Here is a 14775-nt window from a genome sequence, read left to right as displayed (position 1 = left end):
GTCACAGCTGTGCAACGTGCCCAGCAGCAGTGGCCAGAACAGAGTTGTTGTGTTTTTGTACTGGTGCTGGCTGCCCCACAACACCTCCCTTCCTTTCCACAGGTGTTAGCCTCCCTGCTGACCCACCCGTAACCTCACCACTGCCAGCAGTGCACTGGGATTGGTCATGGCTGCTGTGATACATTTGGTGTGGATGACAGACAGGTTGCACTGGGGACTGTGCTTGACTTATTCATGTGATTGCTTCAATAGCTCTGCTGTCACAGGGTGGTGACAACAGCAGAGCTGCCCTTGCCCCTTCCTGACACAATCATGCTTGGTCATTACCTCCTTGTTGACTTTAACCATGCAATCATTTGGAAAGCTGAAAAAACAGTTTTGGATAAGTTTTGGTGTCTTGAGGTTTCAAGTCTAAGTGGACTGTTAGCCATGTCACAAAACCATCCACTTTTTCTGGCAGTCTAAAGGCTAATACTGGTGGATATGGAAACAGCTTCTCTGTCATCTGAAGTGGTGGTCTGCTTAGCCCAAAGGTTATGTGTATCAGCTGTCTGCTCTTGAGAGATCTGTTAACATGTATCAGTCCTTATGTGTCTTAAGTGTTGCCTTTCTTGGATAGTTAAATTCCTGTTGAGGCAAATGTTGCCCCTGCTTTCACAGGACTAGCAGGGGAGAAGTGTCAGTTCATGAGCTGGCTGGTATTAGCTGTGTTAGTTGGTGGCAACCCTTCAAAGCAGCATTTCTACTTGACGTTTAGAAATCCTTTTTCCACAAAACATAGTGAAGAAGATAAATTTCAAACACAGAATCATAGAATAAATGTAATAGATATACTGATCAATCTCCCTTCAGGAAGTCTAGATTAAAGAATATTCATTTCTCTCAATAGTATTCATGGCTGAAAGTGAATGTGGAGGAAATCTCATGTATGAGCAGAGAATGCATTCCTCAGTAACACTGTTGTGTCAGAAGAGTTAGCAAAAGTGAACTTCATTTCTTATCAGAGGGCAGGGACTGCAGACATCGGAATGGGGACTGCAGCAAAACTGAGCAGCAACAGATAGACCTTTCCTAACTGACCAAACTTTTAAACTGCACCAAATAACTGAACAGCTGTGCTAGCATCTCCCTTTGGCCTTTGATTGGACTTGACATGGAGGTCTTAAAGGCTTTTGTTATATACTAAGCTTTCTTTTAAGTAGAAATTACTCTTTTTATCTATTTAATAGAAGGTAGTCTGTTGCTTTAAATTTGGGGAAGGATGAAAAGTGGGTGTATGCTAGTAAGACGTACCAACCTTACTTTTCACCTAGGTGGGAGAATAGCATTTACAATTGAAGTCACATTCTTGATGAAATGTATTGCTCTTGTCCTACTGCGGTGTCTTCAGAGTGTATTTTATAAAGTTAGGCTGAACCACAGCAGTGTGTTCCACTTGACAAAGCTGGATATAAAGGATTAATTTTGTAGTTCATGTGTCTTTCTTTGTTTGTGCCCATGATAGATGATGTGAGAGGAGAGCCCTGCGTGCACTCTGGATACTGTATCATTCATAAATGCCCTTGATCAGATTCACCTTTCAGGATGGCAGATGCACAGGTTCCCTTGATCTCACAGTCTTTCTCCAGTATTTCCCAGCAATGGACTTAGATGAGGAATAGTGGAGCAATACTGAGGCTCTTCTCCCTGCTGCAGGTATCAGCTGTGTTGACTATATGAAGCAGGGATATGGTGCCTCTCAATTCATCATCCTCAAATTCCTTTACACAGAAAAATTCAGGGAAGGATTTATAAGGGAATTTATTGAGTAGTGCACAAACAACAACAAAAACAAACCAGCACATGTGAAATTCACAAAACAGAAGCCAACACATTGATAAATAAGGGGGAAAAAGATGTAGAATTAAAATTCCCTCTCTTAGATCAATGTTAATTTGTTCATTGAGAGGTTTGTGTTACTTTTAGATGTTTGCTGTTTCCCCATTTCTAGATTCTAACTAATCTCATCCTTAAGGAACTTCATCTAGTTCTCAAGCTCGTGTTCCTTCTGTGCTTTTTTGCATCAAAGTTAAATGGACTCACAAAATGAGATTATATTTTTTTCTTTTACACTGCATTTTTTGCATTTCTTTTCCCAGTAACACATTTGTTGTATCCAGGACAGACTATGGCTGATACAGTTGTACCAATCTTTGTGTGATACTTTGTCTAAATAGACTGTAACTCAACTTGTAAGACCTACCTTTGTTTCTGTCCTGGCTAAAAGCCTTTGGAAAACTCAAACTGATTTCAGTGGCTTTTGATGGAACGTTTAAGAGCGTTATGTGATGTTTTTCATTCTTAGATCAAATACTTCAAGGATTTAATTTTCAAAGCCACCAAAGAAATTAACAATCTATGGTTTGTTCTGATGTTCCCTTGTTCCAGATGGTGAGGAGCTCAAAACCAGGTGCATCTGCAGGAATTTTGCTTTGTCCTTTTCTTAACTGAAGTTGTATATGAATGATTGATGGTGGGTGTTTAGGAAAAGTGATGTGGGCAGCTCCAGATTGCGTTCCAAACCAGCCATGGATTTCCAATATGCATCAGGAGTTCCTAATACATCATGTGCCTCTGCTTCTGTGGTGCTAAGGGGGCCTGGCCACTCTTGAACTTATGTGCTTATGCTTGCTGTGCCCCTGAAGCTCACTGGGGGAGTGGAGAACCTATTTTAGTACAAGGAACTAGGAAAAACTTGGCTTGTTCAGCATAGGTGGAAAACAGAGATCATATGGGTACATGAGAGAATAAATGTAAGAAGTGGAGAAGAGCTTCTTGACCTAAAGGCAGTATTTACTTATGAGAAAAATATGGCTGTGAACTGACTGTGAATGTATTTTAGCTGGAAATTAGAAGAAGGTTCTTGAAGCATATGAGATTCTGTAACAACCTATAAATGAGGTGGGTAGGGAGTTCAGAAAAAAAGAACAGCTGCTTTTAAGGTGGAGCTCGATACTTGTATGAAAAGGATCAGACAACAGGGTGCCTGCAGACTGCATCTGATGACTCAGGAGAAACCTCCCAGCCCTATGTTCGTAATTTTCCTAAGCAATTGAAGCAAAAAAGAAAAATGTCAGTTTTAAACAATTTGTAGCTCAGCCTTAGTACAATTTAATGGGATAAAGACACTTTTTTTTTTTAGCTTAAGGGCATTCTGCCTTCTGTATTTCTAAGGCCTGTGGCAATCCGTGGTAACATGTCAAAGTAGTCATAAGAATCTTTTAAAATATAAGAGTTTAGACACTATAAATCTGAGACCTGCTAATAGCAATAACGTTTACTGTCGTCTTAAAACATTCTGAATCAGAAAAACCAACTTAAGGGAGGTGGGAAAGCAAGATCTATTTCCTTGTGTTTTGAGGAGAGCATTTAAGGGAAAATGAATGGTGTTAATGTGAATTCTTTGTGACCCAAGACTGGTCTGTAGCAATTACATGTGCAGTATGCAAACATTGTGGAGAGGCTTAACTGCACAATAAGTTGTAAGAGATGTTCCTCTTCATTAATTCGTTAGTAAAAAGCTTCATGCAATTTACAGCAGAATAAGGTTGTGTTCTAGGTCCAGACCAGTGGTTCAGTAACTAAGTTCTCTATGCCTGTTACACCAACCTCCTTTGTAGACACCTACAACTTTTGAATGACTCTAGCTCAATAGTGAGACTGCAAAAACTAGGAGTACGTATGTTAAACCAGATTATTGTTTGCAAGCTTTCCTTTCAGTATTTGGGATTTTCTTTTGTGCTGGGCTTACTAGAAACACTTGCTTTGGCCTAGATTAATCCCTACAAGCAGAATACAAATTGCTTGATACTTGTGGATTAAGAGTCAGCTAATGATAGCAGTTGCTATTACCTCTGCAGTGTGGCTCAATTTCTTATGAGCCCAAGGCCTCTGTGAGATTGCAGTCCTCACCTGCAATCATAGGAGCAAAGCCTATCTGAGAAATGACTAATCAGTGCATTTTCTTCCTGACCTAATCTCATTTCTCTTGAGTCAGCAAAAGCCACTGTGGGACTTCAGCAGCTATTTCAGGGTCCCTGAAGGGAGGTGGGGATTGCAGGAAGCTTGCAGCGTTGCTCTGCTGCTACTAGCAAATTTGTCAGTGTCAATGGTTCCCAGACTTATGCTGAACATTAAAACTAGTAGCTGCAAGTAGGACATTTTCAATCAAACTTTTGATTTTGCTAGAAAGGAGATGGTTTTTCAATTAAGTTGTGTTTTAGGGATGGGGCAATAAGAACTTCAGTTGGTACATTTGTTCGTTTTCATATTTTAAGAAAATAAATTAATGTTCTCAAAACTGATAATTAAAAACATGTTTTATGCAGACCAACTCTCCTGTTCTTAACCAAAGAAAGAAAGATATTTGATTAAAACTTTCCATGAAGAAAATATGTGGCTTTCCAGCTGCCTCTTCTCTCTACTGTTTGGGTTTCCACAGGTGGAGATTGTCTGGCAGAGTTTTAAATCTCTTACAGCTGTGATAAGCAAGGTAAAAATCACTTGTAATATTTGCTGAGTCTATCCTTGCTCAGTGTTAGTCAATGCTTACGGTCACATTTAATCAAACAATGGAATTTTAGTATTTCTGTTGTGTAGCTCAGTACTGGCATTTTCTGTAAGGAAAAGGTTAGCTTTCCAGTGTGTTACATTTCTACGTAAAGAATATCCCAGTTTTCATCTAAAATGTACTGAAAGAGCTCTGGCTTATCTTTTAACATCCGTTACTAAATATCTGAATTCTCCAAAAATGCAGGGCGATACTGCATGCTGCTAATGGCTGATCCACCCTTATATTAACAGTGCTTTGAAGGCAGTTTAGTGGCTTACCTCTTTAGTGATATTAGTAAACTTAGGAATTGCATTCATAAGTATTTAGATGTATGGTTCTGCCTTAAAACATAATTGTTACTCATAATGTTGTTTCTACTCCACTGTATTCTTTCTCTTCATTTAGAAGCTAGCTTGTGATGCAGTTGTATTTCCCTTCTTTCTTTCGTTCATCCGTAAAGCCACATCTTGAAATCAGTGGGGCCACATCATTGTAGCAGAAAAGTATTTGGCACTGCATTGTCTGAGAATCTCGTCTCTCCACACATTGTTCCTAGTGTAACTGGAAAACATATGTCCTGTTATTCAGTGCTGGAAATATCAAGTAAGATGTAGAACCTCGACTGCAGTATTTGGGGTACAGCCTGGTGGCAAATAAGGTCTCCTGGAAAAGTCCTGGACATGATGGACAGCTGTCTGTTGTTTGGTCCAGCTTTCCAAATGGTGGTAAAATATTGAGACTGAGCACATGATAGGTGTTGGTTGTTTCCTGATGTAAAACATTACACCTTTCTTTATAAAGCGGTGATATTTCTCTTACCAGTTCTTCTTTGGAAGACTGGTGTTGAAGAATATGCAGAATACATTTCCTCATTTTTCTACTAGCAGCTGAGTCTCTCATTGAGCATTCAGGCAAACAAGAAGGTGGTTATGTGTTTAAATGTTATTTTCATGTGAGTAGTACTAGGATAGAAAATTGTAATTCAGCTGCAACTACTTAACAGAAACTCTATCAGGTCTTTCTTTCGCACAACCAAGCTGAAATGGTCATGAGTCAGCAGTGCATCTTGTATGACTCAGCAGTTTATCTGATTATGAGTGCTGTAGCATAACTGGTGCAATTAAATAGAAAAGGCAGCACTCTGTTTCTCAGTGCAGCCAAAATGTCAACCAGAAGTCGTTTCCTCCCCTGCATTCACAGAATAGTGGGGTGGGTCTGTTACGTGAACGCTTCCTGCTCTGATATCACCACACTGGATCTTCTTTTACAACCTGCCACGTTGTAGTGATGCTTCCTGCAGTGCTGATTTCTGCCAAACAGCTCAACCTGGTTTGCACACAAATATCAGTCTTGTATTTGTGAGCGTAGCCATCCATTTGTCTGCATGAGGCAGGGTACTCGTGCACCCAAATGGATTTCATGCTTGTCAGTTTAATCACTTGTGTGTGTGTGTGGGTTCCAGCACTCCTAGCTTGAAGTGATTTGGCTATAAGATGTTTGTATACTGCACTGTATTTGTGTGTGGTATGCACAATCTGGATGTGGTGTATTTGTTGGAAGTTGAAAAATAATTTCATTAATGGTACATTTATTTTTGTTGTTGGTTCCAGCAAAGATGTAATTTGTTTTAGATGTATCTTAGCGTTTTCTATTCGGGGTCACTGCTCATTCCACAAGCTAAACCAATGATTGTGATCCATGGTGTCTCTTGTTCCCTTCTCACTTGCTGTGATTATAATACTTGGCATCTAACATCACAAACACTTACTCTGCAAACTATAATACTGTCACAAGAAAGGCCAACTGCAGTAAATTGTTACAGAACAGAGTTTTTCTTTAAGTGCACAGCTTTTCATTTTAAAGCTTCACGTCCATATCAAAGATCAATAAGTGGTTAATGTGTGGTGAGGAAAGAGCAGATTAAGGACTACTTTAAAAAGGAATTGTACTTTTTTCAATGGTTAGAACTTTGCATTTTCACTTGGGATATTAGTTACACAATTGCCATATTCCCATGACTCTATCATAAATGAGTTGTGAAATCCAATAGTGTATCTTGGCCAGGTAAATAAATAGGGACAAAATATTATAATGGCTTTCACATTTCATATCCTATGTGTTTTATCTCAGATGAACAGGCTCAATAAATGTTACGGTATATGCATTCTGCTAAAAATATTACATTTGATTCCTAATGGGACACAAATTGCTTTTTGCAAACCTTCAAGGAAATGTCAGTCTATTCTATGGAAAATGTATTTCAGTGCTAAATTTACTTTATACCATTTTGCCCTACTGAACTTTTCCCTGTCTTACATTTTTAAACTGAAATTGATGCTTGGGGTTGATCTGACTCTTAGTTCCAAAGATCTTCGTTCCACTGAAGTGAAGTAGCACAAGCCTTGTTTTTCTGCATCCTGCTGCAGATTAAGGTGTTCAATATTACATTAACATAGGAATAATAGCAAAACCTATTATAAGCTACATGAATTTTGTTATTTTAGCATATAGAGCAAAAGTAATTTACAAAAGACTAGGTCTAAATCATGTTACAGATTTCTATGCTGTATCTGATGGGTCTTTCATTGTTTAGCGCAGTGTGAGCTCAAGTGATGCAACTGATAATATAAACTAATGTTATGGTGCTAAATTAGTGGATATGTATAGAGAACATCAGATACAGTCTTGTGATGTTTGATCACTTGAATGGGAACTCAAAATTCTGTGTCAGTGTAGTAAATGAGAGTAATCTTTAGCTAAAGGAGCTTTTCATCAGTTTTCTGACTCTAGTGACTTGCTGATGCATTAATGCTGAAATCAACTTGGGATGTTACAGAAAAGCTGAAAGTCTAACTTTATAAAGTAATGTTCCATAACCAATACCTTTGCAATAAGTCAGTTCCATCTAAGGGCAGAATTTGGTAGGATGTGCCTCATGAAATGAGAAGAGCTATTAATTCTAACTACGACGCATGTTGATACAGCAAAATGCAGTTACGTCTAGATGGTGGTGTTAGTTCCACATTGATTTGGGTATTTAGGATGATGCAGTCCCAGATGATTCCATTTATGTATAATGGAAAGTTCTTGTATGTTGCTGAGACAAGGCTAATGTATCATATCTCTTAGCTGCTCCATGCAGTCTAGTGCAAGAATAACTAGTTAATGTTTGCAAGATGTCACTGAATCTTAGAATCTAAGCTAATTAAGAATCATATTTTTATTATTATCTGTAAGTTACTGAGGATTATGTGTGCATTACAGCTATGATCTTTGAGTTATCTCTGCTCATAATGAATAATTGGGCTAAAGAAGGATGGCTGTGAGTGCAGCTTGGTGAAGCTGGAGCTGAAGCCTTCGACTGGGCTCCATCCTGAATGCTAGGAATTCCATGGAGGCTTTCTCTAACTTATATTAGATAACAGAAAGTTATTGAATATTTGGGCTTTGTTCATGCCAAGGGAGAGCATAAAGCATGTTGTCTTAGTATTTGTGAAGGAAAACATTAGGAATGTCAATGGCCATGGCTGCTGCTTAAACCTGATGTTCCTGTTGGGAACCTGACTGCTTCCAGCAGTGTCTTGGAAAGACTTCTCATCTAATGAGATGGGATTGAGCCCGACCCTTCAGCTGAACTACTTAAGAATGTTTTTAAAGCACAAAATTTCTATAAGTGATAGGAGAGTTGTGCAGAAAAAAGGCATGGAAACGCACTTGGTCAGATAAATGCAGACACCTTCAAATTAAATGTATTTTATCAGAAAACAGAATTCTTAATGTGTTAATTATCCCAGTAAGTCAGCTCAGGTATTAAAAAGACTCTCAGAAAAGTCTGTCGAGCAATGAAATTGAAATGCCTGAAAAGATACAGAGGCAAACTGACACATAGCTGGATCCTGTCTCCCTTTCCCCAGGAGCACCCACAGAAGGTTCGCAAAGCAGCTGCCATTGCCACTGTTGTGTGTGCAGAGCATACCTGGCTGCCTGCTGCCGGCCGTGCTCCCTCCCAACACATGAGGGTAATTTGAAGCTTGTCAGAAGGTCACCAGTTTAATATGACAGCTATTCCAGTAATCTGTAAGAACAGTAATTAAAAATTTAGGTGTTACAAACTTTTGCATGTCTTGCACACAAATCTAGGAATAATTGATGTACACAAACCTGTCCCAGACTGACTCCCTTCAGACCTGTGATGTATTTATTTCCTGTTCTCCTAGTGAGGTTACGACTTCGTAAGGGAAGAGTGGTAAAATTTGGAATTAAAACAGAAATTGTAGGGAGACTTGTGCCCTCTCCAGAGATAATGTAGTAATTGTTGCTCTGTAGAAGGCAGAATAAAATGGAAAAATACCTAACTACTGCTACTGGAAGCTGATCCAGCAGAGACTGATGCTTTTCTAAGAAGTGGAAGTAATTTTTTTTCTGATTTAAAATTACTTTAAAGAACCTTTTTCAGCTGTGAAGAAGTGAGGAGCTCTGTTGCACACCTCAGTCTCTGTGCCTCTGCGTGTCGCTCCACAGGACATTGTGCACGTGTGTGTCCAGATGGATGCTGTGCTGGGAAAGGAGCTGCCTGGTCGAGAGGCAGCAGCCATCTGTGTGCAGCGGAGACCTCTCCTCCCAGCAGCAGTCCCCCGGGTGTGCTTTTACATTCTTAACAAGTCCTGCAAATCAGGAAGTCGGTGACGCAACATCTTTTGTACGGAATGCCCTGACCAGAAGATTTTATGAGGTGCATAATGTCCTGTGTGCTGTGCTTCCTAACTACCAGAGTGACTTGCAGCTCAAATAAAAGCTGAAACACTGACACATCAGCATGAAACGTCTCTCATGGGCTGAGACCAGTGGGTTTTCAAAATCTGCCCCGCCTTTGCGTACTGAGATACACATTGAGCAGGGAGCCCAGGGAACATCAAGTTTTAAAAAGCAAGTTTTGCCCATTGAGTTTGGTTAAATTAATCATGTTTTCTACATCTAATAGGCAAAATACGAGCTGTCGTCTTGAATTTTCCGACCCAACAGGTAAGCAACTTGTTGGTCTTTCCAACCATTAATATGCGACTTGATGTGAGGTATCAATCGCTGCTTCAGCGCTGTAAAGATTTGTCACATCACAAAAGGAAGATTTAGGAACTGTAACTTCTAAATTGTTGCTTCTTTCCAGGAGCTGCGTGCCTCTTGGCTTGCTTTTCTTCTTACAGTATAGACAGTCCTGAGAGTTTTGAAGTTTTTCCTCACATTAAATTTGAAAGGCTTCTATCAATGATTGGTGGGAAGCACATCACTGTTTTTTTTTTTTTTTTTTTTTTTTTAGCTAATAGTGTCAAACTATGTGCATTGCAATTGAGGTAGTTGTGATGGAGACGTTTCAAAAATGTCATATTCCATTACAGTGTGAAATTCTATGAAAGTCAAAGCATGTTAAAAAAAATTGCATTGTATTCCTCAGTATTTAGTTTGAAGACAGACCTCAACAAAAATGTCAAAATTCAGTGAACTCCATATTGAACATAATGAGCTTTTGGCTGTGGTATTGCCACAGTATTGCTGGCAGATGGAAATGTTGTTTAAAACCTTCATTGAAACTTCCTGCTATTTTCTGGCTTGAATTTGTTGAAGAATGGATAATACACATGGACAGTTTGTTGTTAAGTCAGTGCTGTCACTTAGCTTAAATAGATATGAACAGTGCTTAGCTCTTTAATGTACTTCAGATGATCAATCATAAACCTTTTCAGGCTTCAGTTAGGTGGGCTGAACCTAAGTTCATTTAGTTTTCTTGTGGAAGATAAGCTCTGTCTTTCCCATTCATCTTACTAATGATTTTCTGTGCTTGATCCTATTTCTGTTCATTTTTCTTGAATGGGAGTTGCTGAGGCTGTTCCTGATGCTGGGACAGGAGGTGTTCATATCACCAACATCCACCTCTGACATCGCAGGCCAATGTAATGAAATAGGAAGCACTACTTTCAGAGCAGCCCTCTTATATTTCTACCAAAAGATGTGGTGTTTTTTTTTTTTTTTGAGCTGTTTCATTTTGCTGAGATCTGTGTCACCCTTAAGAAATGGGAAAAATGTACGTGCATGTAGTGTTCTGAGTTGGCCTCAAAAAACAAAATAAAAACTAATTAAGTTAATGGCTGAGGGCTAATGTCTGCTTCAGTTGAGTGTGTTTCCATGGATGTTACAAAGGCTGAATATTGCAATATTTAATGGCCACCTAGAAGTCAGATTTGTCAAGAGCGAGGACTGTATCTATTTCTGTTAATTGCACATATGTCAGAGAGACCTTTGGCCGTTTGGGCTCCTCAGAGCTGTGAGCGGGCTCTGGGCTGGACAGAGGGCTTGGCTTCCACACTGACACTGTGAGTCACTTCTGCTCATGGGTGTTCTTGTATGAGAAATGTGGTATCCGGCCTTACCAAACTGAGATTTTTTTTTTATACCTTTGCAAGCAATGAAAGCCCCATAATGTTCAGCTGTAAGGTTTTGTTTTAAACTTTTGCAGTTTAAATTGCAGATGCTGCCAGGTTGTCCCCCATGGCCTGAGTAGTTATGCTTCAGCTTTTCTCTCTTGGAATTACAAGGTGCTCCAACTGCAGCACCGATACAGAATGGCAATAATACTTCACCCCTCCGGGAATTTCATAGGGAATTCATCAACAAAAGAAACAAAACGAGTCAGTATTTTATCAAAGAAGAGCCAATGCTTTGTGGAAAAAGCTGTTTTTTAGTAGAAAACAAAGTATTCCATTTTAAATCTATGTGCAGCCATCCACTTCATGGGAAGGTGGAGGAACAGAATGTTTTATTTCTGTTTCAGATACTTTAATTTCACTGTAAGATTTGGGCAGGTTCATTCTCATACGATCCCCTTGTGAGTGAGGGTGCAGTGTTTTCTTTTGGCATACCAGCTCAGACTGCTGTCCTTCGTTCCTGCTTGTGCTGTGTTTTCTGTTAACTTGCCCCATCAATGGAAGTTGACTGGAGCCATCCAGCAGTTTCTCCCCAGTCATCTTGCTTGTTTCCTGCTGAGGGTCTCTGTAATAGCTTTTTGCTGTTTGCCTGTTCCAGCAATTATTTCCTGGTTTCCAGCCAAACAATGATTCACAGCACTGAAGGGTTGCATTCCACTTCTGTTTTCAGTTTTCATCTTTCTGATGTTTTCCTGGAATTTCGCTTCCAAAGTCATGCTACCTTCTTTCTTCCTCCAGAATGTTCTGCTCCACCCATTTACCATCATTTGTCTCCTTCTCTTCCTCCTGTGCTCTTAGAACAGAGAGATTCACTGGAACAGTTTAGAGGCTGCAGCAGCTCTGTTTAACCCTTCTGTGCTCCTCGGGACTTTTCACATGTGTCATGAAGTCTGAAGTTTCCCTTTTTCTCATCTATACAGAAATTACTTTTTCTTTCTAGTAGAAGACATTAGAGATCACTTTTTTTCAGGCACTGTACCCAGAAGTGAAGGTTGGAACTTGTACTGGCAGGTAGTAGTACTGCATGCAGTTTTCTTCTTTCCTTTGGGACGCAAGACTCACTCATGCAAATAGCAGCAAGGTATTTTAAAGTAAAAAGCAATGAATAATGATGCTGTTCTGTTCAGGAAACACAGTTGTTATCTAGAACTGATAGTGAATCACAGAAGATGCCTTAATGATCACATCTGCTTTCGTGTGTGACCAGAGCTTCAAGAGCTATGACCCTATGCTCCTAAGTCGAAGTCTTGGTTCTTAAATGCAATTTTTACTGTTCTCTCACACTTCTCTGACTCTAAAGGGCTGTTCTGGGCTCCTCTCCTCAACTTGTGAGAAATGCAATATAGGTAAACTGATTGGAAGCACTGCCAGTAAGTTGCAGTCAATGATGGACCAGCTGAGCTTGACTCAGCTGTAGAATATTGAAAGAGATAAGTGGACAAACAGCTTGAGAACTTTAGTCTACAGTTCATATCCAGCACCGAGTGGAAAAGACATTTAAATTAGTAAATGAAGGTGAAACAATAGTTTATATTGCTGTATTAATAAGAAAAAAAAAGCTGGTATAATACTTGATAACTACAATGCTATGTTTTACCATACAGAATATTTCTGTGTGTTTTTTTTTTTTTTTTTTTTAAAACCATTGAGAATTTAAATTTCACATACAAATCCATGTGGAAGAATCAGACTGCAAAGCATAAGCACTTATGTGTGATGGAAGCCACTGTTATTCCATATTCTAGTAGCCTTCAGCAGACAGTCTTATTTGTAGCTGGAGAATGGGGGCTATTGCCTGCCCTGAATGTCTTAGCTCAGTACAATGTTTGTCTCCCTGCCTGCTGTTTGAGATTCTTTGGATCGGCCCCTTCTAATGCTCCTATGCCAGGGAAGAGAAACCCATGACATCACTTGAAGGAGGGATGGAGCTGATTAAATGACTACAGGTAACTTTATCAGGGAGGCTGAATAAAATGTTGCACATTCTCATCTCATCATAGAGCCATTTGCATGAAAGGTGCCAAACACAGATGAATTATGACTTTACTCATCTGCTGCGTTTTTTGCAAAAGGTCCACAGCCTGACACAAGTGAGGTGAATCCCACACAGCAGGGACACCTACCTCGGTCTCAGAGAGGATATTTGCTGTGAGGTTGCCTGAAATGCAAAGCAATGGTAATAGAATAATGCTGTAATGGAAGATCAAACTCATTCTTTCTGGTACATTAGGCTAATTTTTGTAATGCCCTCCCATGTGCATATAAGATCCTTGATGCATGGAGCAATGCTGGCATAAGTTATTAACTCTGTGCTCCAATTTATTTGTTCATCCTGGATAGTTATAAAATGCATTTGTTTCAGACTGAAGCTTCTCCTTTCTAATTAGCACTAGTAAACTATTTTCTGTTTGCTTGTACATATAGAGAAGAATGTGTAGGGGAAGAAACTAAATTACTTTGACTTTTAAAATAGTCTTTTTAAGAAGAAGGGCTTGGGATTTCTTGCCAATACGTAGCTGTGGGCATCAGCATGGAATTGTTGACGTTGCTTGTTTTTGATAGCAGACCAGTCAGTAAAAGACTTGGAGCATAAGCTTGTGATAGATATTTCCAAAATTGTGGTGATCAGTATTTACTGTTAAGTCTGGCAATGTGTTATAAATTAATGATGACTCAATTTTTCCCTTTAAATTCATTCATCAGAATGTCCAAATTAGATTATACTGACTCCAAGCTTTTGCTTTAACAGACTGTGCAAAGTCCTGTGGAAAAACTCAGTGAAATTTGATAGGAATGAGCATAGTGGGATTCTACAAGAATTTAATAAAGTCCCATGGCAACTTTTAGAATTGCCACAGAAATGAACGGTAAGTGATACTTCAGATAAGCTTTTGAAATAGCTCATAACATTGTATAGCAGTGACAGAACTTCCTAGAATTTTTTTTGGGGGGGAAGATTCTCGAAGCATTGAAGGACTTTTTTTTTTTTCTTTTTTTAATTTCCAAAATAATGTTTTCATGCAGGAATATTAGAGTCTAACCTACCATGGAGATGTCAGATCTGCAATGGTAAGGCCAGGCAGAGCCCGCTGTCCAGGAGTCTGCCTTGCTTACTTCTGCAGTCCAAGCACTGCCATTGTGCCATTGTGTGCACTTCATGGCTGTCTTTAAGCACTGAACTGACTTGTGGCTTCAGCTGAGCCTTCACAAAAGTTGTTTGAAACCAGAAGTGATAAGAATCAGTATTTATTTGCCTGTGTGCAGGATGATGGCATTATCCAGCCTATCCTTTACATATGCTGGGCACAGCTAGTCTAGAAGTTCTTAAAGGGACATAATGGCTTTAACAGGAGGAGGAGGAAGGAGCTGCAGTGTGAGAAGCTTCCATACCCTGGGTGGAAAGATGTTTGTGCCTACCTCTGCAGGCAGTTTACAGTGCAGACCACGGCAGTATGATGATGTTTAGTCATGGTGACAGAGCGTTCCACCCCTCACCTGAAATCTAGGACAATAAAGAATAACTCCTCTCTGGCTGAGCATGTAAGTGTACACTGTGCTATGATAAGCACTGGAGGTATGAATAGGAAAACAAACCAAAAACCTTCTATTGTGTGGTGGATCTGAATGAATCACAGGGCTGGGTGTGTAAGCCCATGACCTTACGCCCAAGCAGTTTCTGCTGAACTGAGCAGCTCTGTAAAGCTGTTT

At 39.6% G+C, this 14775-nt stretch overlaps 1 long non-coding RNA gene across 2 annotated transcripts in view; it reads left to right on the top strand.

Moving 5' to 3' along the window:
* Positions 1 to 14775, top strand: part of LOC146543499 (uncharacterized) — a 45041-nt gene that overhangs the window by 10997 nt on the left and 19269 nt on the right. Inside the window, exons 1-2 of one of the 2 annotated variants that reach the window (XR_014886059.1) lie at positions 9477 to 9613; positions 13817 to 13934. The exons of the other annotated variant lie outside the window; for it this stretch is intronic. This is a non-coding gene — a long non-coding RNA (uncharacterized LOC146543499). Of the gene's footprint in view, positions 1 to 9476; positions 9614 to 13816; positions 13935 to 14775 lie in introns of those variants that run through there. 2 annotated transcript variants of the gene reach the window in all.

The sequence above is a fragment of the Meleagris gallopavo genome, chromosome 13 (assembly GCF_905368555.1).
Source record: "Meleagris gallopavo chromosome 13, MGAL_WU_HG_1.1, whole genome shotgun sequence".
Lineage (NCBI taxonomy): Eukaryota > Metazoa > Chordata > Aves > Galliformes > Phasianidae > Meleagris > Meleagris gallopavo.
Note: the sequence above shows the minus strand (reverse complement) of the source record. Positions and strands in the feature narration are given on the sequence as shown.